The sequence below is a fragment of the Lutra lutra genome, chromosome 2, assembly GCF_902655055.1.
Source record: "Lutra lutra chromosome 2, mLutLut1.2, whole genome shotgun sequence".
NCBI classification, from domain to species: domain Eukaryota; kingdom Metazoa; phylum Chordata; class Mammalia; order Carnivora; family Mustelidae; genus Lutra; species Lutra lutra.
In genome coordinates, this window is record NC_062279.1 from 40923653 (window position 1) to 40951354 (window position 27702).

Here is a 27702-nt window from a genome sequence, read left to right on the forward strand (position 1 = left end):
ACACTTTGTTACCCGGAGCCTTGGAACATCTTACACAACCTTGCATCCTTGAGGAATGATGTTTCGCCTTCATCTTTCCTCTCTCTCCCCGCATCTGGTTAGCAGCAACTGACAGTCCACTGGTGATTCACTGGATGCTATTTCGTTTGTTCAGTCAGCTGTTTATTAATCTGTAACTTCCTGTTAAGATGCAGGGTGTGCTTTTTAAAGAAACCTTACACAGCACAAGTTTTATTTTGGGACTGGCTGTACTAATATATAAAGAGGATCTGGGAGAGGTACTTAGTCTTGGAAACTATTTTCTTTCAGCAAAATTTTGTGGGCACTTACCATGTGCCAGGCACTGTTCAGTGCACTGTAGTGCAGGAATGAATGAGACAGCTCAGCTTCCAGAAGTTTACCATTTACTCCAGGGAGACAAGCATAAGAAAGTGTGGTAAGTACAACCATAGACGTGCAAGATATGGTGTGATGCAAAGGAGGAACTGGAAAATTCCAGGGAAACAGAGGGGTGAGAAAGTTTTTGTAGTAGAAGCTCTAGAAGGCAATCTAGGAAAGATGTCCAACAAAGATGTCACATTTTGGTGACAATATAAAAGGACAGATTGGACAAGGAAGAGCTGGAAACTAGGGAAATTATTTGAAGGTTATTTAGATGGCTGTTGCAATGATTTAGGCAAGAGATGATAAGGGCTTAATTGAAGACTGGGAGAGAGGTTGCAGAAAAGATTTGAGAGAATTTTTTACAATGGTGTGGGACAGTGGGAGGTGAGGAAAAAAAGATTTGAGCAGTGGTTTTTACTTTGGTATTTAATGTTCCCTTTAAATAGAATGGAAAAGAAGGAGAGCAGGTGAGTTGGGTGACGGCCATGGAAACAATGGGTTCACTTTTGGACCTGTTGATATTCAGGTACCGTGTGGGGACATCATCCATTCATAGCAGATCATCTTTAATAATGTACCATGATTAGGTAACCCAAGCTTTCTGTTAAAGATGTCCAAGGGTCTAGCTATTGTTCCTGGATGTCTACAGTACATACTTGTTTCTGTTCTCTGATTTCAGATTATGTATTTTACATTTACTTAAAAGTTGCTGCAAAAATTTGGTGAATATCTGTGAAAGGCAGGGTCCAAATTAAGAGTACATTTTCATAGACTTCACAAAGGTGTATGCTAACCTTGCTCAGTCTTCTAGGACTCCCCAAAGTATAAGACTATCCTACTCCAGAAGACTTACAGAAAGCTGGGGCTCTTTAATTTATATCTAAATCCTGATGTGACCCATAGCCAGACATGACCAGCTATAACCCATGTCTGTTAGACTAGCAGCCATTAATACAACATGCAGTGTTAGGCTCTGGGGATTATAGAAGTAATATATTGTATTCATTCAGAGACTTTATGGCCAAGCTGAGGAAGAAATGATTAACATTAATTAAACAATGAGAGAGTATGATGGGACAGAATGTAATTCAGTGCTATATTATGGGGTAGAGACTTGGATACTGAACTGTTTTAAAGTATGCACAATACTTTCTCTTATCTGTATAACACTCAGCAGCTTACCAAATCTTTGTAACACACATTCAATCTTTCTTAGGATCCTGGGAGGTTGATAGAAGGCAGATATTAGTATAATTGTTCACATTTCCATATGTAGAAATAGGCTCATAGGAGTTAATTATATTTCCCAATTCTCCCAGCAAAAGCAGCAAAGTGGAGTTTTGAATGCAAGTTGGCCAACTTAAAATCCAGTGGGAAGGCAAGTTCGTCAAATCCAATGGGAAGCTCATTTTATTTCATGGAGTAAATGAGACTTGAACTGGGGTTGGAGGATTGAGTAAAATTTGAAGAAATGGAAAGGAAATGAGAGTATTTTGAATGGGATAAATACTGTAAGGAGAAGGCAAGAAGCCAAGAAGGCGATAGTGAAAAAAACAAAGGGGAGTGGATGAAGTCAGATTGATGGGGCTTTGAGAAAATGGTGCTTTGAGAGCCAGGCGAGGAGTTTATGTTATATGTAGGGTTTCACCAGAAGTCAGTGAGCTGGATAGTGGCATAAGGGAAGATCCATCTAACAGTGGGTGGGTGTACAGGGAGGATTAGAACGAGGGGGTCCCAGAGGTGGGAAGGCCATTTGGGGGGCTTTGTGGTGTGGCTACAAGGAAGGGCCTGGAATGGGGTAGCAAGAGTTCGTGTAAAATGAAAATAAATGGGTTAAAAAGAGAGAGTTCAAAAAGATGACTTAGTGCTTGTTGAACATGAAAGATGGAGAAAGTGAAAAAGTGGAAGAATTCCAAATTTCAAATAACTAGTTTTGTGGCCTCAGACAAGTCATAGGATTTGTCTGAAGACAATGTGACGGCCGAAGGTGACGGCAACCCCTACCTCACAAGTGACTGAAACGTGTGTGTGTGTAGAACTATTGGATTAATCAGCTGCTTTAATGATGAAAGGCAATTCTTAAATGTCTAGAAAGATACTGTCAATAACATTACTGAAAATAATGGAAAATTGGGAAATATCTACATGTTCTACAATGGAGGAAGAAGTAAATAAACTATGATGGTTATGTGGAAATTAAAATCACGTTTGTCCAACATGAGGACGAAACTATTCCAAATATAAAGGTAGGTAGAGAAAACAGGACACAATACTATCTGAACATTATTAAAAAATAAGTATATGAATAGAAAAAAGGACTGAAAGAAAACATTAAGAGTGATTATCTTTGGCTAATGGTACTGTGGCTGATTTGTATAATCACTTTTGTACTTTGTACTTTTCTGGAATTTCCAAATTTTGTATAATGAAGCTTTTTTCTTTTCTAATAAGAAAAAATATTTAGGAAAAAAGAAAAAAATGAGATCCGCCACTCTTCTTAAAATCTTTAGATGTGTTGTGTCCCTTCTGTTTAAAAATAAAATATAGGGACACCTGGATGGTTCAGTTGGTTAATCATCCGCCTTCAGCTCAGGTCATGATCCCAAGGTCCTGGGATCCAGTCCCATATCCATCTCCTTGCTCAGCAGGGTGCCTGCTTCTGCCTCTGCCTGCTGTTCTCCCTGCTTGTGCTTGCTCTCTTGATCTCTCTCTCCGACAAATAAATAAATAAAATCTAAAAATATATACATATAGAATAGGTACATCCTTCTCTATCAGACTTGGAAAATATCAGTGGAGTGGAATAGCTTTGAAGAAGTGCCAGAGATAGAGACGTGACCTTCATGGGAAACCGGGAATAGAGCTGAAAAAGATTCTAGTACTCCGCTTACAGAGCAAAGATGTGTGCCTTTAAGGAAAGAATATCAGAATCCCTCTCTATAAGGTAGCTTGATCTTTGGAAAATGCTTACAGCTCAGATAAATACAAAACCAGCTCCAGAAGTAGAAAAGAACAAGTTATTTCACAATTGCAAACAATGCTTCATCGTGCAAAGTATTTCATTAGGTTTGCTAACCTGAAGGAGACCTTGGCCAGGACTCCTCTTGGTTTTCCACTAGGACTGCAAAATGTTTTCATTGACTCTGCATTCAGACACAAGTGGAAATTGACTGTCCTGTGCGTTATGGAATGTTAAGAATTTTTAATACGCATTTGTATAACTAAACAAAATACTTCCAGGAAATAAGACCACAAATGTGCCCTCGAGGAATATAATTGAAAACCAGTAAAATAATTTTTAGAATCTTGATATTGGTAGGAATCCATGAGAGTTCCTAGCTTCATGCTCAGTAAACAGATAACATGACGGGACAGGACTATTTATCTGAAGCAATATGAAATGTTACCAGGTATTTGACTCAGTTTTCTGCTAAATATGTTATTTCACATGACCTGGTACTATCGCTTCAATCAACCCATGGAATTATTTATGGTAGGCAGAAAAATTTCTGGCAGGTAAGCTACTGATGCTTGGAGTCTTCCTTTTGGTTTATCTTGGAATTTACTTCACATTTACCTTTGTGGTATTGTTTTCACTAAATATATGCTAGTTCAGGGAACTCTTCTCAAATAGTTTTTTCTGCTCCCTACGTTTCTATTGGCCTTGCTGTGTTTCCCATCGCTATCTGTTCTGGATGTCTCTCTGCCACATAAGAGGCAAAGCACACTAAGGTCTGCAGGGAGAGATCAGAGTTCTCTAAACACAAAGGTCCCTGAACCCCCAAAACGCCAAACCTGAAAAGATTCAGGGTACAACCTCTCTGTCTGGTTTTTCCTTAGGATCAGCTTGTTATTAGACTTCGGGTAAACTTAGCTATGCTAATTTTCTTGGCTGTGCTCACGTGCTCACATTTGTAAAAACGGCATAAAAGAAAAGAAACAAGCGTAGCAAACAGTGGAAGAACTTTCCCACTACCACTTGCCATCTCCCAGTGTTTGTGAATTTTCCTGCATTTTATGCTGCCAAGTGGACAAAATTGCTTCATGCGGAGTTGGAGGTTTTTTCCCAGTTGTATGATATTTGTCTATATAGGTTGTCAAGTTAAATACTGTAAGACCGTTTGCTTATGATATCACCGTAGATGATGCCAGAAACATTAGGAAAACAAAAATTCGCATGTCAATGGTAATTTTTTAAAAGTTAGACCTCAGGAGAGTATATTTGCTCCTTTAAAATGTCTCACGGGAGGCAATTAAACGCTGCTGGGAAGGAAGGTGATGGTAACAGAACAGGAACTTTATGGCCTTACTCGCAAAAATAAAATAATTAGGCCTGAGATAGCTTTTCTATTGTCGTCCTGTCACCCTGTAGTTTTATTTGAATGACTGTCAAAATAAACGACAAGTTATCACACCATATATAATCAGTGTGACATTTGGGGCTCCGTAAGAGGCCACTGTTTCTCTAACTTTAGCTAACCAGTGCACTTCCTGTAGCATACTTTGGCTTAATTGTCAGAGCCAAAGGGTCTGATTACTGTTGGATTGTTTTAGAATCTCTCTCTCTCCTTCTCTCTCGCAGCTAGCAGAAGTGTCTCTTGCTGCACTTACCTCATTCCAGCATTAAAAAATCCTATTCTTTTGACAAATATATACAAGCAAAGAGCTAATGGGGTAGCTCCATCTATTTGAAGAAACGTTTAAATCCTTTTGTGATTGATTCCTAATTTGCTTGGTACGTGTACATTTTACATCTTTTCCTTGACAAGTAAGCCAAGATTGTGTGGTGGTTTTCATCATGGCCTGAAGTGTAAAAGAGAAGGAGAATGAGGAAGAAAATATTTTTCAGATTTTACAGAGAGAAGGACTGAGATTTTCAATCTGTTGTGGAGTCCACTGGAATAAGCGAAGTCACTCACACCAGGCAGCTTCACTGAACGCATTTTATACTTTAGGTTTCTGACACAACCTCAGAGAAAAGAGGAACCTCTCCAAGGACCTAACCAGATGCAAGCCTGGTAAGTCACTGACTAGCACGGAAACTTTCATGCGGAGCAAAACACGACGAGTAAGAATATGTTTTAGGAGGAAATGTTGGGTCCTTAAAAAAATTGCTGTCCTTTCTACAACCAGGAGTGTGTAAAAATAGGAATTCTTTCATTGGGATAAGGTGATTTGAGGTATTTTGCAAGGTTACTTTGTACTATGTTTTCCTTGGAAGGAAGGAGACAGAAAAATATTCGTAGTTTTATCATCCGAATCTGCTCTATCAAATCAGATGGCCAGTGGCTGGGTGTTTGAGGCTCCAGGCAGGTTGATGACCTGTGAATCATGTTTTTATTTCAGTATGTTTTGGAATATTGACTGATTAGATAAACAGAGTTTTCATGAACATAAACTGAAGGATAATTTTATTGGAAAACTCAAGTTATATCTTGATAAGATCTAACTTAGAAGGTCTAGTTCTGTGTTTTTAAAAAACCTTGCTTTCTGTCCTGTATTTAATAATATCTTAGGTGTTGAAGAGGTAAAATCATAACCAAAGCATTGAGTTGATGACAAAGAAGTTATAAATAAAACTATAACAGCAAAAATATTAGAATAAGATAGTATTTCCACAGAAAAGCCTGACATTTAAACTTTAAAAAACAGAGGGAAGAAAGACAAATTTTTACTTTCCATTTATCCATAGAAATTGCCTTTATTTTTGTAATGAGACCCACTAGGCTGGCCTTCATATGGTCCTTTGCCCTCATGAAGCAAATGGGGAAATACCGATCTGTGAAATGATTGCAGTTCGTTAAATGTCAAAGAGAAACTTGTTAACCAGACGTATCAGATAACCAATTGCCATGCCGATCTGTTGCCCAACACAGGAAGTGTCAGTCTTCCCTTTAAGGACAACTGGTGGCTACACAAAATGCATAGTTTATAAATAATTAGGAAAAAAGGTTACAAAGCATGCCACTCACGTGGCATTTCTTCTAAAAAGAAGAAATACTACCAGCAGTGTCATTCATATGAATGATTAAGTATCAGTGTGTTAGAAAACTGTGAATGCAGACAATTTCAGCCTAACTCCATAATCTCAGATAGATGCATAGGAGTGAAGTTTCAAGGACAAGAGTTGGGGAAGGGGAGTCGAGGTTTGAGATAATTTTTGTAGCTGTGGATTGAAAAGACCAGTTTTCCAGAAAGAACTCCTGCAGTGACAAGATGGGATTTTTCTTTCCCCTTCTCTGTCCTGGGAATTTCTTTCTGTTCCCTGAGATGAGGGAAGGAAAGGAGGCCTCTGTGTCTCTTTTCTGGATGTTCTTTTTCTTTGAAAAGGAGGAAATTAAATTGCCAGACCAAGTTAGAGAAACCCTCAGGGGTTTTGAAGACTCAAGTGGAAAATCAGAATACTAGAAGACTTGGATCACAGGAAGGGAGGGATGTGGTTCTGATGATCAAGGCAAAGAGAGAAATTGGGAGCTTGAAGTAAAGTTGGTGCTGACTTAAGAGCAGAATAGGGCAGCTTGAAAGGAAGGAATCACGAAGGAATCAAGACTGAGTTGATGCGCTGGGGGAGCTGGCCATGGCCACAGTGGACTAAAGGTTCTGCTGCAAATCGGACAAACTCTCTTTCCAATACTGCGGGTAGGTGAACTCTAGCTAAAATATTATTTTGTGGATTAAAAGTTATCTTAAGACACCTTCTATTTTGACTCCCTTGTTCCATGCACACAGAAAGGAAAGCTTGTGGCACAACAAACCCAGAACCATACAAGGAAAGAAATTGGAGAAATTTGCTAAACTGACACAGTTCAGAGCCAGCAGAGATATCTAACGGCCTTGTCACACTTGACATGTCCCTAACTCTATCCCTACATCTTGGTCAAACTTTCTCCACTGATGACATCTCCATCCTTCCCGGAACTTCAAGGTCACTCTTGATTTTGCTTTTTCTCTCACACCACACATTCAACCCTTCAGGAAGTTTAGTCAGCTCTGCCATCAGAAATATTCTGAACCTGACCATTTGGTTCCAGCCTCCGTAGCTTCCCACCTGGATGATTGTGGTAGGTGCTCTCTCTCCTTATCATGTGGCCCCTCCCTGTCTGTTTTCAGCACAACAGCCAGAATAACCATGTGGAAGCCCAAGTCAGATCACATTACCCTGCTGCACTCGACAAACAAAGTGAATGAAAAAAATCTCTCCTTGATTAGCACTAGGGAGGCAAGAGCCATTATTTATGTAATATATGTCATTCACCTGGGAAAGGGAAGGAGGAAGAGAAGGAAACCAGCATTTTTTGAGAGTCTACAATGTAATTTGTGTAAAGGAACTTGTATAGTGCTTCTTGCACACCTGGCACTCATTACGAGATAGCTATTTTTATTTAATTTTTACTGACTTCATGAGGTGGATATTATAGCCCCTTTTTGTCAGGTAAGGAAACTGGCTCAGAGAGAGGCAGACTCAGAGAGAGGTAGAGACTGTAGGGTCACTTAACTAGTTGTGGGGGAGCAAGGATTCAGTCCTAAGGCCACACCCTTTCCTCAATCCTATTGCTCCTCTGTGATCTTTAGAAAGGACCCCCAGGACCTACAGCAGGTATAAATATGCATACAGGTATGCATTATTCACCACAGACATGGGTAGGAAGGAAACTGGCAAAAACTCCCCCCTGGTGCCTCTTAATGTCTTTTTATAACTCAACTGCCAAGTCCTTTGCCTCACTCCCGGACTCCCATTCAGTGCTTCATATTTTCAGATGTCCTTAACCTCAGTAGTCATCATTCCATTGTTCAATCTGCCTGGGCATCAATCTTCTCATCTGTAAAGCTGAAATGATTATACTCCCTCCTGGATTCATTATGAAGATTAATTAAGCAAGAATAAAAGTCAGCATTTATTGAGTGCCTGCTCTACTCCAGACAGTACTATTTTAAGCACCTTATGTGGATTACTTTATTAATCCTCACAACTACCCTATGAACTAACTATAATTACTATCTTTGTGATCATTTAATGAGTGAAGAAGCTGAATATCAGAGAAATGACCTGCCCAAGGTCACCCAGCTAACAGCAAAGATTCAGACTGGGACACTCTGACTCTGTGAACCTTTTGAGCCATTTCCCCTGTGTTTCTTATTCGTAAAACAAAGATAATCTCTAAATCATAAATAATATTAAAATAATCATAAGATGATAATAAAGAATAGCTATAATTTACTAAATGCCAACTTGTATAAAACAGTGTGCTTGCTCCCCTGCACTGGTAGGCTTCCTGCATCGCACAGAGTTATTACAAGGATAAATGACATGACAAGTGCTTGCACATTATAGAGGATGAATAAATATTGTCTGCTTTCCACCCAGAGATAACCAGTATTAATACTTTGACACAGAAACTTCTAGACATTTTTCTATAGTTATTTATAAATAAATAAATGTGGATTACATTGTACATCTTCTTTTTTTACTATCCAAAATATGAACATTTTACATGTCAATAAATATCCATCAACAACATGCTTTCCCAGTGAATTCGATATCATCCCAAGTCAGCAAATAGTCTTGGGGGTCTTGGGGCAGGAAAAAAATCTAGATATTGCAATGGTTTATGACTCTCTCTGCCTTCCTAAATATATTTTATTTTTGTTTTTAAGGAAGGTTCTGCATCATGTGTTGGGTTATTTCATATTTTTCTCTTAAGAACTGAATCTTTTTAAATTTACAGGAAGTCTTCAGTTGGTTTCTTTTCAAACACTTGGCATGTACTCAGTAGACCCTCACAGGGGAAAAAATCCCCACCATTAGAGTAACAGACCATAGGCCTGGCCTGGGCTTCTGAAGCTGCTTGGTTTCTTCATGGTGTGCTCCTGGAGTTGGCCCGTAGTTTGACTGAAATGTACACTTACTCTATACCATGCCATCCCCACTGATGAAAGCTTTCATTTCCAAGACCTGAATCTCAAGACTGTATAATGAGCACAGTGTGGTAAAATGTTACAGTATTTTACAATTTTTATAAAATGTTGCATTTTGCAACTATTACCAAAAAAGCAGACTGTGACTCACACAGTTTTACTGGAGGCGAGTTCATGAATAATCTGATCTCAACAATATTTTGTTGGATGAAATATCAGCAAAACCTGATAATCTAGAGTTGAGAAATCTGTTTAGGAGACACTCGTAAACATAAAGTCCCTGTATAGTTTACATCTCGTGTTTAGCCTTGAGGTTTGTTCTATCCCATATACATACATACGTCTGAAGTTTTCATAAGGAGATTTTAGGTCACCACAATCCCTCCTCAGTTTTTGGGTTTTTTTTTAAGATTTTATTTATTTATTTGAGAGACAGACAAAGATAATGACAGAGAGCACGAGTGAGAGAGATGAGCAAGCAGGAATGGGGAAGAGAGGAAGAAGGAGGCTCCCAGCCGAGCAGGGACCCAGATGGGGTGCTCCATCCTGGGACCCTGGGATCATCCCTGTTCAGTTTTAAACAGGAGTACATTTTTAACTTTCAAATGACTTCTCAGGAAGCACAAACATACACACACACACACTCATAGATTTCTTAGGCAGAAAATACAGACCAACCATCAAAACAGATAATCGATATTTTCTTAATCACTCTTGAAATGATAGTAAGAGCAGTTAACATTTTTATAGCACTTGTTTACTTATGGTCACTTCCTTAAGGGCTTTATGTTACATGTAATTAATTTATATGAATCCTAGTTTTCACAAATATCTTATGAGGTAGGGACTTAAAATAATGATTGGAAATAAGAAGAAATTTATCTCAAATAAGTGCATTTTGAGAAGAATAAAATTGTTTTAATGTACTCATGTGTGAAAATGGGCGTAGTCAACAAATCTAATGCTGGGAAAATAATGGAATGGATAACAAAGTAGCTTAAACTATTTTTTCCAAAAACATAATTTAAGAAGTCATTGGATAGCTGGGCTAAAAACACTTTTTGGATATTGTTTGATCTTAAAATTTTCAGGAAAAAAGCTTGACCCATTTAAGAAGTCTCTTAATCATTTCATGATCTATGTCAGTCAAATTATAATGCTGTATGCCTTAAACTTATACAGTGTTGTATATCAATTGTTATCTCCATAAAACTAGAAAAGAAAAAAGAAGTCTCTTAGGAGTAAGAGTCTCAAGGTTAAGCAAAGAAATATTTGATGCAGCATAAATTTGAAAATAAAGAAGGAATGCATTCCTAGGAGGTTAGTAACTTAGTTGCCAGGGCAACTCTTTTATGATAAAACAAAGGAAAGACAAAGGAAAATGTAGTGTATGCTATGGGTTTTGTTCTTGTTCCCTACTTTGTTCTGCTAGACATAAGGAAGAGAACACTTAGGGAAGCAGAGAGGAAAAAAAGTAACTTTTTCCTAGCAAAGAGGATTCAGGGATTTTAGAGTCCTTGAGTAATTAAGACTTCGATACAGATAAAGTTCACTAATTAGAATAAAGAACAATTAGAGGGCTGATAGAGCAATAAGCTTTCTTGTCCAGCAAGATTGTTGCATATATGTAATATACGTAATAGACAATTGCCCATGTCTTGGGCAATTTCTGATCTTAAGAAAAGGCTCAGTGAGTCCTTCTTAAAGTCAGAACTAAACTTGAATTCTAGTTCAGAGTACCCAAATATACCTGGATGTTTGAGTTTCTTTAAATCTTGCTCTGTATCAGGTTATGTACTTATGCAAGAGTTAATAAATATTTTCCCCTCTCCCACTCTACTTTCTAGAAAAGAATAATTGTCCAGATTATAACTAAGTGTATTACTTCTTGGCTGTAAAATTGGTATCACTCACCTGCGTATCCAGACTTTGTCACTTTTCACCTGGGGCAGCTTGGCTTCCCTTTTGGAAACACAATTAGTGTTCTGTGATAACATGTGTATACTCAAAACTTTTGGGATAGCACACATTTTGGGTGTAATATTTTATAAAGGATTGTATACACATTGGGTCAGTGTCTACGTGGTAACCTGAATAATGTCCCATTTCTACTAAAACCCTAGTTTAGCACTTCCTGTTTTCTGAGCTTTGTAGGAAGCAGCCAGAAAGCAGTGTATGTTACCTGAGATGTGTTTGTTTCATTTGGCTCTCAACGTAGTTTGGCATCGTCTTCCTTTTTCCTTGGCAGAAACTGGAAATTAGAGCCTTGAAGGGGATTTAAATGCAGCACTCGGGGCAGGAGCCTCACTAGCAAGCTGCCATTGACATTGACCCCCGAGGTAAGGTTATGACAAGGTTTCTCAACACTTGGGACTGGAAGAGTCCAAGAGTGAAGATTAACATTCACCTTGCCTTGGACTGATGTTACTTTTGGTCCCCTCTGAAACTGAGATGACTGTGTCCATGTTCAGATCGTCTCAATTAGCTGTGGTTTCTCTTTCAGGCAAAAGTACTGCCAATTAACATTATTTCTTCCCCGGCCTGAATAGCCCTTTTTTTCTTTCTTTTAAAGTGCCATTTTACAAGGAGATGTAGTGAGGGGAGAAAGAAACTTACATACATAAGCTTTTTCTTTCTTCTGTAAGCTTTGCTCCAGGTTGGGGGGGCAGTGTCCATAACATCTCTCTGTAAACTCACTTTATTCCTATTTCATCACCAACAGCCATGCTCGCTCTTAGAAAGAGATGGCTTCCTAGCTTATTCAGAAAAGAAACCATGAAGGACCTTCATGCCTTAGTTTCCCTCATGTTTGCTTCCAAAGTAACCATATGTTTACCCATCTTATTCTCCCTCCTATCTTAGAGGAAAAGAAAGCCTTCATTTCCTTCCAAAGCCAATTCTTTTCATCTTTGCTAATGACCTTTCTCTTTTCCCCTCCTTTCCTGGGATTTGATTTCTAATTTTTCTACTCTCTCTCTTCTAGATTTTCTTTCTCCCTGCCTATAAATGTATATGAGTCTCAACCTTGCACAAAAACCTTCTCTAAGGTCACATACTCCATCCAGTTATCCCCCCTTTCCTCTGCTTGGTTTCATTGCCAACTTCTTCTTCTTCTTCTTTTTTTTTTCAGAGAGAGAGACAGTGAGAGTGAGAGAGAAAGAGAGTGAGAGAGAAGTGAGAGAGAGTAAAAGCACAAGTGAGATGAGGGGAGAGGGAGAAGCAGACTTCCCACTGAGCAGGGAGTCTGATGCAGGACTCAGTCCCAGTACTCCAGGATCATGACCTGAGCTGAAAGCAGACACTTAACCAACTGAGCCACCCAGATGCCCCTTATTGCCAACTTCTTGACAGAGTTTTCTACAATCACTACTTTCTCATCTCACATGTACTTTTCAACCTGGTTTCCATTATTTACTCAATCAAACTTGTCACAGTGAAAGTCATCCCTGGTCTCATATCCAGTGTCCTTCTGAGTTGTCATATAATTGGACCTCAGCACAACCCTCCCTTCTGACACTCCTCCCCTGGGTTTGTGAAGCAGCTCTCTTCTCCCTAATGAATCTCACCATTAAATGTCCCCCATGGTTCAGTCCTGGGGTTGATATTAATTGAGGCTGAGGAGGTGGGCTTGGCAATGGCTCCTACCATGTTCTGTCCATAATGCATAGATTAGTCATGGGGTTCCGTTTTCTCTTCTTCCTTATAGTATTACAGAAATTAGAATGTTTCAAAAATAGTTAACACTTAAATCCAAAAGTTGCTCTTTTTGTTTTTCTTCTGCCTTACCCTAAGAGAGGAAGGAAGTTACCTTTGTTGACAAAGGCCTTGGTCATTCTCTTTGTCATATACTGGCTAATCGAAATGGTGAATCAGAACCAAAGAGGGTCTTTATGAAGAAGATATGTGAAAACTTAGTTCTTGCATCTGGGTTCCTTGGATTAAGTCAAAATGACAGTTTGCTCTACATGGTGCTATGGCGAGTCCATGTGCCTCTGAGTCTGATGTCTCAGTGGAGGATACAGCAGGCAGCACAGGCCATTCTAAGGGAGAGTCAATGAGTAAGGTTTTTTTTTGTTTTTTTGTTTTTTTGTTGTTGTTGTTGTTTAAGCTATTATTTGTTTGGGGCACCTGGGTGGCTCAGTCAAGTTAAGTGGCTGCCTTTAGCTCAGGTCATGATCCTAGGGTCTTGGGATCGAGCCCAATATCGGACTCCCTGTTCAACAGGGAGCCTGTTTATCCCTCTCTTCCCCGCTCATGCTCTCTCTTGCTATCTCTGTCATCTCTGTCTCTCCTTCTTTCAAATAAATAAAATCTTAAAAAAAAACAAACCCTGTAAGTGCTGTGGTATATTGTGAATTTTAAAAAGTGTTTTATTTATTTATTTGAGAGAGAGCAAGAGCAAGCTATAGTGGGGGGGAGGGGCAGAGGGAGAGGGAGCAGCAGTTTTCCCGCTGAGCAGGGAGCTTGACATGGGGCTCCATTCCAAGACCCTGGGATCATGACCTGAGCTGAAGGCAGTCATTTACCTGACTGAGCCACCCAAGTGCCCCTGCATAAAGTATTTTTTTTTTTTAAGATTTTATTTATTTATTTATTTGACACACAGAGAGAGATCACAAGTAGGCAGAGAGGCAGGCAGAGAGAGAGGGGAAAGCAGGCTCCTTGCTGAGCAGACAGACCAATGTGGGGCTTGATCCCAGGACCCTGAGACCATGACCTGAGCTGAAGGCAGAGACTTAACCCACTGAGCCACCCAGGTGTCCCTTACGATGAGTAAGTACTATATCTTTTATTTAGAAAATGGCGGTTACTTATTATGCGATATTTCTTTGTCATGGCATTGAGAAATTTATGGGAAATCACCCAGTGAAGCTTTCCTATAGCTCCTGGGTATATTCCCTTGAAGATTTCTCCAAAGTTAGGTGATTCATTTATGCTACAGATTTGTTTATGGAGGCTGCTCTAGTTACTTGCTTACTTCTCATTTCAACAAAGTCTTTCTTTTCTCCTTTTTAAATTTTCTACTCTTTCTTGTTGCTCATGAGAATATTTTGCTGGAAACTATTAATAACCCTCTCAAAACTGCATGTTCAACCTTCTTCTAAAGAACAGAGGAGACAGACAACAGAAGTTGTGCACATACCAAACTGAAAGAGAAAACCTCAGAAAGTAGCAAAGAAGCCTGAAATAAAGTGTAAAACATATCTCACGGCAGTATAGGAAAGCGAGCAGAGAACCTACCACAGAAGCTCTAGGAATTTCAAAGGCCCTCTCCGGCGCTGTGGTTACCAGCAAAGAGGGAAACTAATCGCCCCAGATAGGTAGTTGGGAGTTTTAGAGTTTCAAAATTCATTTAATATTGCACCATTCACAGGTGTAATAGGTATAATAAAGCTTATTTCTAGCACTTATTAAAAGCCCAGTGTACTGGAGGTTTTTTTTTTGAAGGAACTAAATGTATTGATTTTCTCAGGCTCAAATAGTCCTTCAGTTTTCCTTTTTTTCAGACATAACTTTTAGAGGAATGTGAATACTTCTGATAATTTTCCAAGGAGCATTTATTTACAGTCACCCTTTTAGGTTGTAAAGAATTATCTGGAGACTCTTTACCTTACTTTGTAGTTTTGTATATTCTAAACAGTCCAAGGGTTTACGCCAGAATAAAACCGCTTGAATTTAGAGTGGAAGTGCTTGGGTGGGAAAGGATTGATCATGCTAATGATATTGTACATTGTTTGTTCTTTTCTTCCAGATCCCAAATATTTCCATCCATCTATACCCAAACAAAAAGGTTGTTTATTTTTGTTTAGTTTTGCTTCACATTTCTTTTTAATCAGAGTACTCACTAATTACTGTGGGAGTTTAAGTTACTCGGTCTAATAAAATACCATCCAGAGTCTGAAACTATGTAACATAGTTTTTTCAGGATCTAATGTTTCTTCAGAAGTTGAATGGCAAACAGCAGGGGATCTATCATTTCAGAATTCTCTTTACAGTGGAATGAATCTAGGATTTATGCTTTAGATACATGTGAACACAGTTCCAAAATTATCCAACTCGCCGAAGAGCAGATGTGAGACCAGACAAAAGAATATGCAGTTCAGTGGTTTCCTTTTGCTCAATTTATAATGATTTCTCTGTAAGCAGTAATAAATAATGACAATGTTTCTCTCAGACTTTGCCTTGAGTCAGAATCATCAAGAGGGCTGGTTGCATACGGATTGCTGGGCCTCACCTCCAGAGTTTCTGACTCAGTGGTCCTGCAGAAGCAGGTTTCTGCTTCAGTGGGAAGCGCGAGAATTTGCATTCCTAACGAGTTCCCAGGTGATACTGATGCTACTTGTATAGAGACTGCACTTTGGGAACCACTGCTCTAATTATAATGTTACAGCATGATAATTATACACGGTAATTTAAATGAGTTTCTATTTTCATCTCTGCATGTGCAAAAGAACCTGAAAGATTAATGTGGGAATTTCAATTTTTGGTGAAGAATACACACTGAGAAAAATGATATTTTATTCCCTTTATTCCTTCCGTTTATTCCTTATAACCTCAAAAGTATAATATAATATGTATAAAACACCTGAGACAAGCCAAGCCATCTTTTTCTCAGTGATTTGGTGCTATGGAGCAACTCTCTGGTTTTGTCTTTGCAAACAGACCATGAGATTGACATCAGATGACTATTGCTGAGGCTGGATGCATTTATATACAAAACCTGTCTCATCAGCAGTCCAGTTGCATTTTCAGTTCGGTTGGCCTATTTGACACCATAATATTTAATTAATGGTCATCTGCCCTGGTGACAGGATTAAATCAGTACAAGCCCCTACAGCCAAAGAAAGTGTCTGTGGAAATTTTACCTTTGGAATTCAAATACAAATCAAATTCCCTGACTCGCTATTCAAAGAATAAGTGCAAGCGTGCCCCACAATGTGTTTTTATTGGTTTTGCCTTATTTTTTAAACAAGTTTAAATATTTACGGTATTTGAAGACAGCCAGTCTTTTCTTTAAATATTCCTTATGTGATATTTCAACTTTTTTAAAGAGCAAAGAAAGAAGAGCTCAAGGGCTCTGGCAAGCACAACTCACACACTATTTAAAAAGCAAGCGAAGATGGCATCACCATCATTGAGCCATGGCTGTGGCTGTGGATGCCTGTCCATGGAGGCTGGTAGTCACGTGCCGCAGGAGGAGGAAAAGCCCCACGGTGCAAGAGGACTGTGCTCCTGTGGGACTGTTAGCTCCGGCGACTGCTGTACAGATGCTGAGGGAGAGCAACGGGGCGGCTTCTAGTATTAAATGTGCATGGTAGCAAGGGTGCCTAAATATTTTTCTTTCCAAACATTTGGTGTCCTACAACACGCAGCCTAAGTCTAAAAGAGCTATGCAATCTGCTCTTATTTAGACCCGGGTCTATGTTAGCCAAGTGATCTTAAGAAAAAACACGGGGAAATGAATCAACGACATTGCATTGGGTTATGATTGTCAAGCATGTTCTTTCTTTGATCTGCTCCATCTGGATCGCTCCCCTTCACCTTTCGGTGTAACGGCTGCCACCAGGGAGAGGCAAAGAGTGTCAAGGAAGTGCTTGTAGCCTTTGCCTCTTTCATGCTCTTCATTTTTTATCTCTTTGGCATACTCCTTCTTTTGCTCTCCTTTACCCCCCTTCCTCTTCTAATATAGAAAATGGCTATGAAGTCATAGACGGGTTGCCCCACTGCACATGAGAAACAATTCTTTTATTTTATCTTATTTTTAACGTTTTATTTAATTTGAGAAATAGAACTTGAGCAGGGAGAAGAGCAGAGGGAGAGGGACAAGTAGACTCTGTGCTGAGCACGGAGCCCAGCAAGGGGCTCCATCCCATGACCTTGAGATCGTGACATGAGCTGAAACCAAGTGTCAGATGCTTAGTGGACTAAGCCATGCAGGCATCCCACAATCCTTTTATTTTTAGGTATGACTAGAATAGATCTAGTCTCAGTTATATTTTCTAGCTTATTCAATCTTACTTTTCTCCGTTTCTTTCTTTATTCTTTTTTCTCGGTCTCAATTTGAAGTGTCCTCTAGTTTTCTCACAGATTCTTAAGTTACTTTCTTTATTACTCAGTGGTGTGTGCTCAATACTAGTTTCTTCAAAATGTAACTAAAATATAGTGATCTGCAAACATCACGGCAAAAGCGAATAAATATATGATTTTTAATATTATCTGTGATTTTGGATTATGAGACTGTTCTCCATGATAACAGATAACATAGTATATTGCCTCATACTTTTAATAGGCATTAGATTATTGACTGATTGATTGTCCTTCTGCCCTATGAGTTTAATGATGCAAAAACTGAAAGACTGTGAGTGTGTATTTTTATAGTTGTTCTCAACCCAGTAGTTTATTTAGTAAACTGAATTATAGCAAAGTTTCTTAAGCTTGACAAAAGGATAAATTGTTTTCCTTTACAATCTCCTAAGGCTATAGTTTTATAGTTATTTTTTTAAAAAGATTTTATTTATTTATTTTGACTGCGAGAGAGCGACATCACAAGTAGACATAGAGGCAGGCAGAGAGAGGGGGAGAGAGCAGAGACCTCAATGTGGCGCTCAATCCCAGGACCCTGAGATCATGACTTGAGCTGAAGGCAGAGGCTTAACCCACTGAGCCACCCAGGTGCCCTATAGTTATTTTTTTTTAAAGATTTTATCTATTTGAGAGAGAGAGAGAGAGAGAGAGCAGGAGCAGGGGATGGGGCAGAAGGAGAGAGAGAAGCAGATGCCCCCACTGAGCAGAGAGCCTGATGGGGTTTGAGTGGAGGATCCTGGGATCATGACCTGAGCTTAGAGCAGATGCTTACCTGAATGATCCACCCAGGAGCCCTTATAGTTATTTTAAAACTATATCTTTTGAGAATACTAAGACCAAAGACCAGAAAGCAAACCAGTAAGTTAACAACTGAAATACATGGATTAAATCTATTAATGAGTTGTTAACGAATAGCCAGTACAGCCACCAAACTCATATACTTGAGCTTGAGGTTAAAAAAAAAAAAAAAAAAAAAAAAAAAAAAAAAGTGTTCTCTTTCTTTCCTAAGCCTTCATATTTGGAACCACATAAACATCCCATAACAAATTCAACTTGTCTCCACACAATTTGCTACCTTGTTCTGGCTTGACATCATGTCTAAACAGAAACTGAAAAAGTAATGGCTCAGAAAAATGACCAGCCATGGAGTTCTATCGTGTTCTGAAACTAAAGCTAAGCAAATCCTGAAGAGTGGAATGTCCCTCCAGAGACCCACATCCTCGGGGACTGTTTAGATCTACCTCCCATACTCCCTACTTGGGAAGGATGTGTCTCGTGCCCTTCTGTGGAAAGGAGGCTCTGATTTAGGTACAGAGATTCAGACTAAGACTCTTTTCAGTAAGATCCCGTAAGCCCTAAGAGCTCTCAGAGGTGGAGGAGGGAAGAGTCAGAATAGACTGGAATTCTAACAGAAGAGATATTTTAGAGAATTGGGCTTCAGGTAAAGACTCAGGGGCTAAGGTCTTTGGGGCCAGGCTTCTCAAGACAGTCTGACTTAATTTGGAAGATAATGCCTATGGTACCAGCCTTTCAGAATGGTGGCTTGGGACCTTCACAACTTTGACTATGACTTGTCAGAATGAGGTAGGATGGTGGTAATATATCAATACATGTTTTGCAGTAGAAATAGAAGTGAAAGAAGGATGAAATCTTGAGTGTTTGGGGTTGTCGGAACACTTAAGACACTCAACAACTACTTATAGATTGATTAAAGTGTATGTTTTCAATCCAGGAAAAAAAAATCTGGTCTTCACTGTTTGATGGCCACCCCAAGAGGGGGAAATTAGAAAATCTATCGTTTTTTTTCTCTGGGCTCTAGAATAGGAAAAGACGGGGGCAGGCTGGTGGTGACAGAGAAGGAAAGGAAAGCTTAATCCTTCAAAGCATTTGTATCGTATTTTTATTTACTGAAGATGCCGTTAATGACAGCTGAGGAATGGTGAGGGTGGAGAGGAAAGAGAGGATTGCATAAGTTCGTTATGAGAGAATGCCACCAACGCAGGAGCCATGGTGCCCATCTTACAAAGGAAAGTAGCTGAAGATGCGGATTCTACAGGAAGGCAAGTGAGGCACTCCCCTTGGGTACTTATTTCATTGGGATGCCAAAACCTCAATCATCAAGATAAATAATGTAGTAGTCACAAACTACTTACATTTTGTGCCTGAGGCAAGTGCCTCACTGCCCTCATCCTAGTTCCACTGATGGACTCTCTACATGGGTTGGACTAATCTGCCATGAAAAGGGTTATAGAGGTAGATTTCTCAGGGCCAGGGAGGCAATCTTCAGTTGGCTTTCAACTTGTCATGGGGACATCTTAGATATACATACCATTGTGTCATGTGTAAGGAATTCAACAGGATCTTTGAAAATGGAACCCAGAAATCCCCTACTTTAAAAAATATAGTTAGGAAGTGTAAGCTTAACTTTAATATGAATGGTAGGTGAATGGTGGCCCTCAAAAACTTCTGTCCATGTCATAATCCCTGAAACCTATGAAGTGACCTTGTTTGAAAACCAAAAACCAAAAACCAAAAAACAAAAAAAGTCTTTGCAGATGTAATTAAATGAAGGATTTTGAGATAAAGATATCATCCTTTGTTATCCTGGTGGGACCTAGATCTAATGACAAATCTCTGCTAAGGGGGAGACACAGGGAGACTATGCATATAGGAGAGAGAGCAGGGGAGTGATGAGGCTGCAGTCCAGGAAGGAACCAGGGGAAGCTGTAAGGGCAAAGCACGGATTCTCCCCTCCGGCCTTCCAGGGAGTGCATCCAGACCTGAACCTTGATTCTGGACTTGTAGCTTCCAGAACTGTGAGGGAGTAAGTGTCTGCTGAGTTAAGCCATCAAGTTTGTGGGGATGTGTTATAGCAGCCACAGGAAATTAACACAACACAGCAATGAACTGCCCAAAGATAGCATAGGTATCACAATTGTAGCATTAGCAGAGGTGCTCCTGGAGGAAGGCTGTCATTTTGAAGATTAGACTGGGGTGGGGGGCTTTAAGTAGCATGACCACATAATTTATTGGCCAAATGAGAGTGCTTTTGAGAAAGGAAGGGGTATGATTAATTACACCTGGACAATGAGCACAAATCCTGGAACGACCACCCTATGTGACTAAGGGATTACATTGTTAATTTCCAGCCAATCCGTGGTCAATGGTAGTTTGGTATTGGAGCCACAACCTCACTTCATTAATTAGAGATATTCAAGGAGTTCTAGCATATGATGTTAACTAAATCAATTAGAGAAATGAGTATGGAATGGCCTTTAAAGCAAGGTTTTTTGTTTTGTTTTGAGATATTTATTTTGAGAGAGAATGAGAGAGTGGGGGGAGGGGGAGAGGGAAAGCCCCTCAAGCAGACTCTCCACTGAACAAGATGCTGAAGCGGGGTTTGATCTCAGGACCTTGAGATCATGAAGTGAGCAGAAATCAAGAGGCAGATGCTTAAGGGACTGAGCCCCCCATGTAAGGGTTTTATGTTGCAAAAATCACCAAGCAGACATATTTATAAAAGCAGGGAATCTGACTTTGGAAAGCTGGAGGGCCGGGAGTGCCTGTTTTGGAACGTTAGCAGGCACTGCGGAGAGCTCCTGGGCAGGTGCGTCAGTGTCTTCAGAGGCAGCAAAACCGATACATTTGTGTGTGTTTATCATTAACTGCAGTGCTTGCCATTGGCCTGAGTTTCGTGGTGTTTTCATTATTAAACAGCCAGAGGAGCTTCAGTGTTTGGGCAAGAAAAGTAGAACAAAAAACTCTATTTTTCTAATATGAAGGGGTGTATAAGATCTTTTTTTTTTTTCAAAGATTTTATTTATTTATTTGACAGAGAGAAATCACAAGTAGGCAGAGAGGCAGGCAGAGAGAGAGGAGGAAGCAGGCTCCCTGCTGAGCAGAAAGCCCGATGTGGGGCTTGAACCCAGGACCTGGGATCATGACCCGAGCCAGAAGGCAGCGGCTTAACCCACTGAGCCACCCAGGCGCCCCAAGATCTTTAACTGAATCCACCTAGGGAAGAATTAGAGCTTCAAAATCATGGAACACTGTACCTTGGCTATGACATTCTTAAACCAACTAGTTTTATGTTTTGGTTTAGAAATTTAATTTCATTATGACAACTTAACACTCTAAACTTTGATACCATACAGTTTAAACTCTGTTCATTATGCTATGCAGAGTTAAAAAATGTTTCCTATATTTCTAGGATATATCAATGAGCAATATCTAAGATTCTGCAATTCAAAAAAAAATTTCTGTGCACCAACTATATGCTAGGCACTTTGCCACCTGCTGGGGATGCAAAGATGTGAGCACATTCTCCATCTGTCCCCCTTTCTGCCCTCCCCTCCCATTCTGTGGCCTGGGAGACTGACCCTCACGGACGGGCTCCCTTGCCTTCTGGCTTCCAGTGGGTGTGGGCCGCACCTGTGAAGTGGTGCTCATCTGTCAGCAGCTGTGTCCATATTGTTTTCTCTGGTTCTGACTCCAAAAGGATTCCAGTAACTGGTCAGCGCTAAGGCTGGTAAAAAAAAAAAAAAAAGAAGGTGGTAAGGGAGATGATAAGAGAACGGAAGGGAGGATATTGTATGATTTCTTTCATTTTTCCAAACCCTATTCACACTTTTGTAAATAGTCCCTTTGTTAAACTGACTTTGGATTACTAATTTGAGAGGCCAAGATCCTAACTGATGAAAATATGGACTCAAAGGAGCTCACTTCTAGCTGGAGAAACAGACGTATCACAGCTAATTAAACCATAAGGTGAAAACTTTACAGTGAAGGCCTGTGCAGAGAGATATCAGGGTCCCGAATGAAGACGTGTTCCCAGGAAATGTAGGGGTGAAGAGAGAGAGAGAGTAGTCTTCACCCAGAGCATAGCATTTGGGCTGTGGAGGATTTAGAGGTCGTGGATTTCCTGATATCTTTATGGACCTCGGGTCTCAGAGATCTTGGGCTAGTTAGATAATGATGGTAGCACGGGCTCAGGAAGGAAGAGGAAACTCCTGGAAATCCCGTTATGCTGGGTTTTTCACTATTATTATTTTAGAATAATGATATGTGGTGAGATGAGCAATGAGCCCAAGCCAGAAAGCCTTTGGGTCCTAAAACTGTCGCTAGCTAACTGTATGAACAAAGGAACATTTCCTAACCTTCTCTCTGTCTCAACTGCTTCATCTACTCAATGAAGAGGATAATTCCTGCCCTTTCTCTTATAGGATTTCTGTAAGGCTCAAAATGAAGTAGTGTTTGTAAAAATGTTATAGGACTAAAGCACTATACAAAAGTGGAACACATAGGTGTAGGTAAGGATGGAACAAGGTTAGACATGAGTTGGTAATAATTGAAGCCAGATGATAAGCACCTCGGAGTTTATTACAGTATTTGTTCTACTTGTGTGTGTGTAAGACATTGTATTTAGAAATAATTGACTTAATGAAAAATTGCCAAAATAATACAAAACATTTTTGTATACACTCTACCAGATTCCCCAAATGTTGATAACATACTCCTTGTGCTTTATTATTTTCTGTATGTATATGTGGATGAATATATATGTATTTTTTATTATACCACTTGAGAATAAGTCATAGACATGACGCCTATGAATGTGTATTTCCTACAAACAAATTTATCCTCTTTCATACCCATACTACAATGATCAAAATCAGGAAATTAATACCTATCATAAGTATTATAAGTGTATAACTATCTACACTTCATACCTCATTCAAACATCACCAAATGTTCACTAATATCTTTTATAGCTAAAGAAAAATAACGTTTGCTTTCTACACTTGCATTTAGCAGGCGTTTGTTTAATATCTTTAGTCTCTTTAAATCTGGATCAGTTTCTGCCTTGTCTCATTTTTTTTTAATCACCTCACACTTAAAAAATATATAGGCCCTTTATTTTGTAAAATGTCCCTCAATCTAGGTTTGTCAGATGTTTCCTTGTGATTAGGTCAAGTTATACATTTTTGACTGGAAAACCATGTTATGGAAGCCCAAGTTCAGCTGCCCATTGCTCTAAAGGCCAATACTTAAGAAACATGTCTTGACTGGAAAGGAATATGAGCTTTATTCAGGAGGGCAGCCTCTTGTTGAAGGCCTCTCCTATCCTCGGTTTCTGCCTGGCCCAGGGATTTTTAAAGGGGTTTAATCGGTTAAGGGAGTACAGTGGTCTGTGACATTTCTTGATTATGGGCAGACTCAATGAGGTCAGCTGCAGGATTATCTCCATGCTTGGAGATTTTGTAAGAAGGTCTGGTTCGTTGGTACCCAGGGGTTGTGCAAGAGTACTCTGTTCTTTCTGCAAAGGAGGACAAGGTCTACAGATGTGCAAAGGGAGGCCAGTGAAGTCATTTGTGTGACCTTAAAAAAGAAAAACATTTTTCTAAAAGATTGCTGGGCTAATCAGAAAGCTAAGGGGGCTTTGAACATATTTGTTGCCCTCTATGGCCTGGGAAACTTCTGGTCCTTCATTCCCCAAGACCAACGATCTGCAAATCTCAAAGAAAGTAAATTAGCTCTGGTGAAGGGCCTTAAGTCAGCAAGGAAGGAGTGTGTTAATTTGACACACGATAACCCTTAAGACCAGCTGGAGTACTGTGACAACCAGAGAAGTAATATATCCTCTCACAGTGTCCTATCAAGAGTTGCACAATATCTGTTTGTCACATTATTGATGATTAACTTTACTTGATTAAGGTTATTTGTGCCAATAAAGTTACATTTTCTCTTTGTCATTAATAAACAGCTTCTAAAGAGATAATTAATTTTCATATATTTTTTACATTTTTATAATAAAAATGGGGGTGGTGGGGGATCAAGAGTTTGGTTTTAGGTAAGTTAAATTTGAGATATCAACTAGGAAATCAAATATATGAATATGAAGCTCAAAGTACTGTTTTAAGGTAGTGTAGTATAATATAGATGAAACATTGAGTGGACTGAAGAGAAAATAGTAGTAAGTCAAGAGACTTTGTAGAATTTTTTATAAGTTCTGATTGTGAGAAAGAGCGAAAGAATGGGGTTGGTAGCTGATAGGGAATTTAATGTCAGGGAAGGATTGTTTTTTAATGTTGGGAAATAGAAGAACATTATTATATGCCTATAGGAATGATGCAGCTGGCACGGGCGGGGGATTCGGGGTGGGGGGTAAAATGGTGCCACAGAGAGAGGGGATATCAGCAGCTGTGAAGTCCCTGAGGATAGTTATCCTCAAGTTGGGAAGCTGGCTTCCCATCCCATCTCTGCCACTCTTGAGCTGTGAAGCTTTGGTAAGTAAACCAAACTCTTAGTACCTCAATTAACCCATTTGAAAAATAGGATTATTATGAGAATTAATTAAATTAATTAATTAAGTTAATTAAAGATTTTATTTATAAAGAACACAGTACAGTGCCTGCTGAAGTAAATGCTATATAAATGTAAAGTTAAACATGATCTTGAACTCAAAGTCATTTAATATCTTAGAATTGTTTTATCTCTGAGCTGAATTCTGAGATATTTCCTCAGGTCTTTTTTACTCTTTAATTACATCTGATTTGTTATTTTAACCCATACTTTGAGTTTTTAACTTCAATAGCTATATCTTGGATTTTTAGTTCTGTATAGATTCTCCTTCATTTAAATAGTGTCTTGATATTTCATATGGTTTCTATTTCCTATTTTAACTTTTAAATGATTTAAACATAGTTATTATATTGTCCCTTTCTGATATTTCAATTTGGGGGGAGCACATGTTTTCCTGTATATTTCTATCTGCTGACTTTCCCTTATGGTAATTCATTTTCCTTTGTGGTTTGTAACTTCTACTGTGAGTTCGTTCTCAACTGTAGTTGTTTGTTTCTCTGGATGTCTCATGAGACTTGTTTTGCGTTTTCTCTTGCCAAATGTTCTATGAGTTTCACTGGTCTGGAAACCACTTTTGTATTAATTTTGCAGTTTATTATCCCACAGATTAGGGCTCTATACTTGCAAATGGCGCAGGACTGGGATTTCATTTCTTATAGGAGGATTTGTTGTTGTTGTTCATTTATTTGATTTTTATTTTTAAATTGGAACCTTTTCCAGAACAGCTAATACTAGAGTTTTTTTTTGTTTTTTTTTTAACATTTCTTTCCTGGGACTTAGCTATATAAAGCATTTCCCAATTTCAGTTCCCTATTTTGCAGAGGCTTGAGACCACATAAAAATGCCCTATTTAGGACATTAAAACCTCAGACTTTTGGACCCATATCCAGGTATGATGTGTCCCTAGCCCACCAGAGGAGCTTGTAAGCCTATCACTCTGCCTGAGACGTTTCTTGCTTATTGCCAATAACAGAAGAAAGTCCATTTTTTCTTTCAATCTTCACTATGTGTTTACAAATTTTTGTTACGTTTTATGTGTTTGTAGATGGGATAGAATCTATTTTAGTCTAAATGACCCTGTTGTAGGAACCAGAACTCTGCCACTTAATATAGATAGATATAGCTATATAAATGTTATAAAGAGACCCAGCAGGAAGATTTTCCTGAAGAATATGCAAGCCATCTTTTTCTCTATAGATTCTTTAAACTCATCTCCTGGAGTAAGCTAGATCAAAGATCAAGAGCTGTGTTCCAGGAATGCATCTCATCTGCCCTCTTGTAGAACTGCTTTTTTTGAATTGTAGTTTGGCATGATACCCTCACCTTATATAGGCAGATTTTTAACAGAAACAGCCTTGTGAAACCCCTCACTGCCTTCACTATAAAGATATTGTTGAAAAGAACACATTATGCCTTTCTGTACTTCTCCTGAGGAACTGGATGGTTTTTCTTTTAATGAAAACTCTCAATTGAGTGACTACTAGTGTTCTGCTCTCTGAATGGACTATTAGAAAGCCTAGAGTCAACTTTGTAGCCAACTTCTAATAAGGGTATAAGGTTGTTGGCATGCATTATTGGATTCTAACCTTACTCCTGACTCCATCTTATTTTACTATGCTTATTTTCTTTTTTAGTCTCATATATTTGGAAATGTACTTTACCTCACTATATTTTATTTATCTCTGTAAACTATTTTACATCTTTGATAGGGTGAGGTGAATGATGTGTCTATGAATGAATAACATTAATGTGCAAGGTACCAAGCTAGTTGAATGACACAGTAAATTGACCTCTATGAGTTTCTGTTAAGGGCAGAAAATAATTTATAATCCAAGTGCAAGAAAGTTAAAATATCACAAAATAATAGGCAACCATTAAAAATCAAAGTTGAAGAATGTTTAAAGAAATGGGGCACACACAACAACAAAGTATTTAGCTAAGGTTCCCCTTCTCATTTATACCAATAGGAGCAATGCAATAATAAGTCAATAATGATTATCTCCTTTAGTAGGATTCTGGTTGGTTTTATTTTATTATTTATTTTATTTTATTATTTATTTTTGAAAATTTTGATTATAAACATATATTCCTACTATAATTATAAAATAGAAAAGCAGATGAAGGGGTGCCTGGGTGGCTCAGTGGGTTAAGCCTCTGCCTTTGGCTCAGGTCATGATCTCAGGGTCCTGGGATCGAGCCCCACATTGGGCTCTCTGCTCAGCAGGAGCCTGCTTCTCCCTCTCTCTGCCCGCCTCTCTGCCTACCTGTGATCTCTCTCTCTCTCTCTGTCAAATAAATAAATAAAATCTTAAAAAAAAAAAAGAAAAGCAGATGAATACCACTGTATATATCAGGGCTTTAAGGAAACAGCTTTCACCCCAAATGGTTTAAATAAAGAAAATTGAATGCTGGATATTCCACAGAGGGGTGTATTAGGATGAAAGGATGAGCAAAGATTGTTCAGGCTCCCCAAAACTAGTAACACAGGGAGATATTACCATCCCCCCAGGGGGATTGGAAGGGTATGAGAGGAAATAAATAGAACAGTAGCCTTGGGGGCGGGAGGTTATTCCACCAGAACTGTAGTCACAGAGAAGCACAGACACTTACAGAGACACGGTGCCAAAGCAGGGAGGGAGCAGGAAAGAAATATTCAGGACTTTTTTTCCTTTATCCACTGTGACGGTCAATTTTGGGTCAACTTGACTGAACCACAGTGTGCCCAGATATGTGATCAAACATTATTCTGGGTGTTTCTGATGATGTTTTGGAATGAGAATAACCTTTGAGTTGGTGGACGGAGTAGATTACCCTCCATAAGGCGAGTGAGCCTCATCCAAACAAGTGAAGGCCTGAAGTGAACAAATAGCTGCCTCTCCCCCAAGTTAAGAGAGAATCTTTCCTGTCTGACTGCCTTTGAACTAGAACATTGGCTTTTTCCTACTTCTGAACTCC

At 39.1% G+C, this 27702-nt stretch overlaps 1 protein-coding gene across 1 annotated transcript in view; it reads left to right on the plus strand.

Annotated features, from left to right (window-relative positions):
* The first annotated feature begins 283 nt into the window (after positions 1 to 283).
* The window catches only part of PSD3 (pleckstrin and Sec7 domain containing 3), a 735018-nt gene continuing 707599 nt past the window's right edge, over positions 284 to 27702 (plus strand). The window contains 2 exon segments of the mRNA XM_047717270.1: positions 284 to 436; positions 5340 to 5402. The gene's annotated coding sequence lies outside the window, so the exon portion shown is untranslated.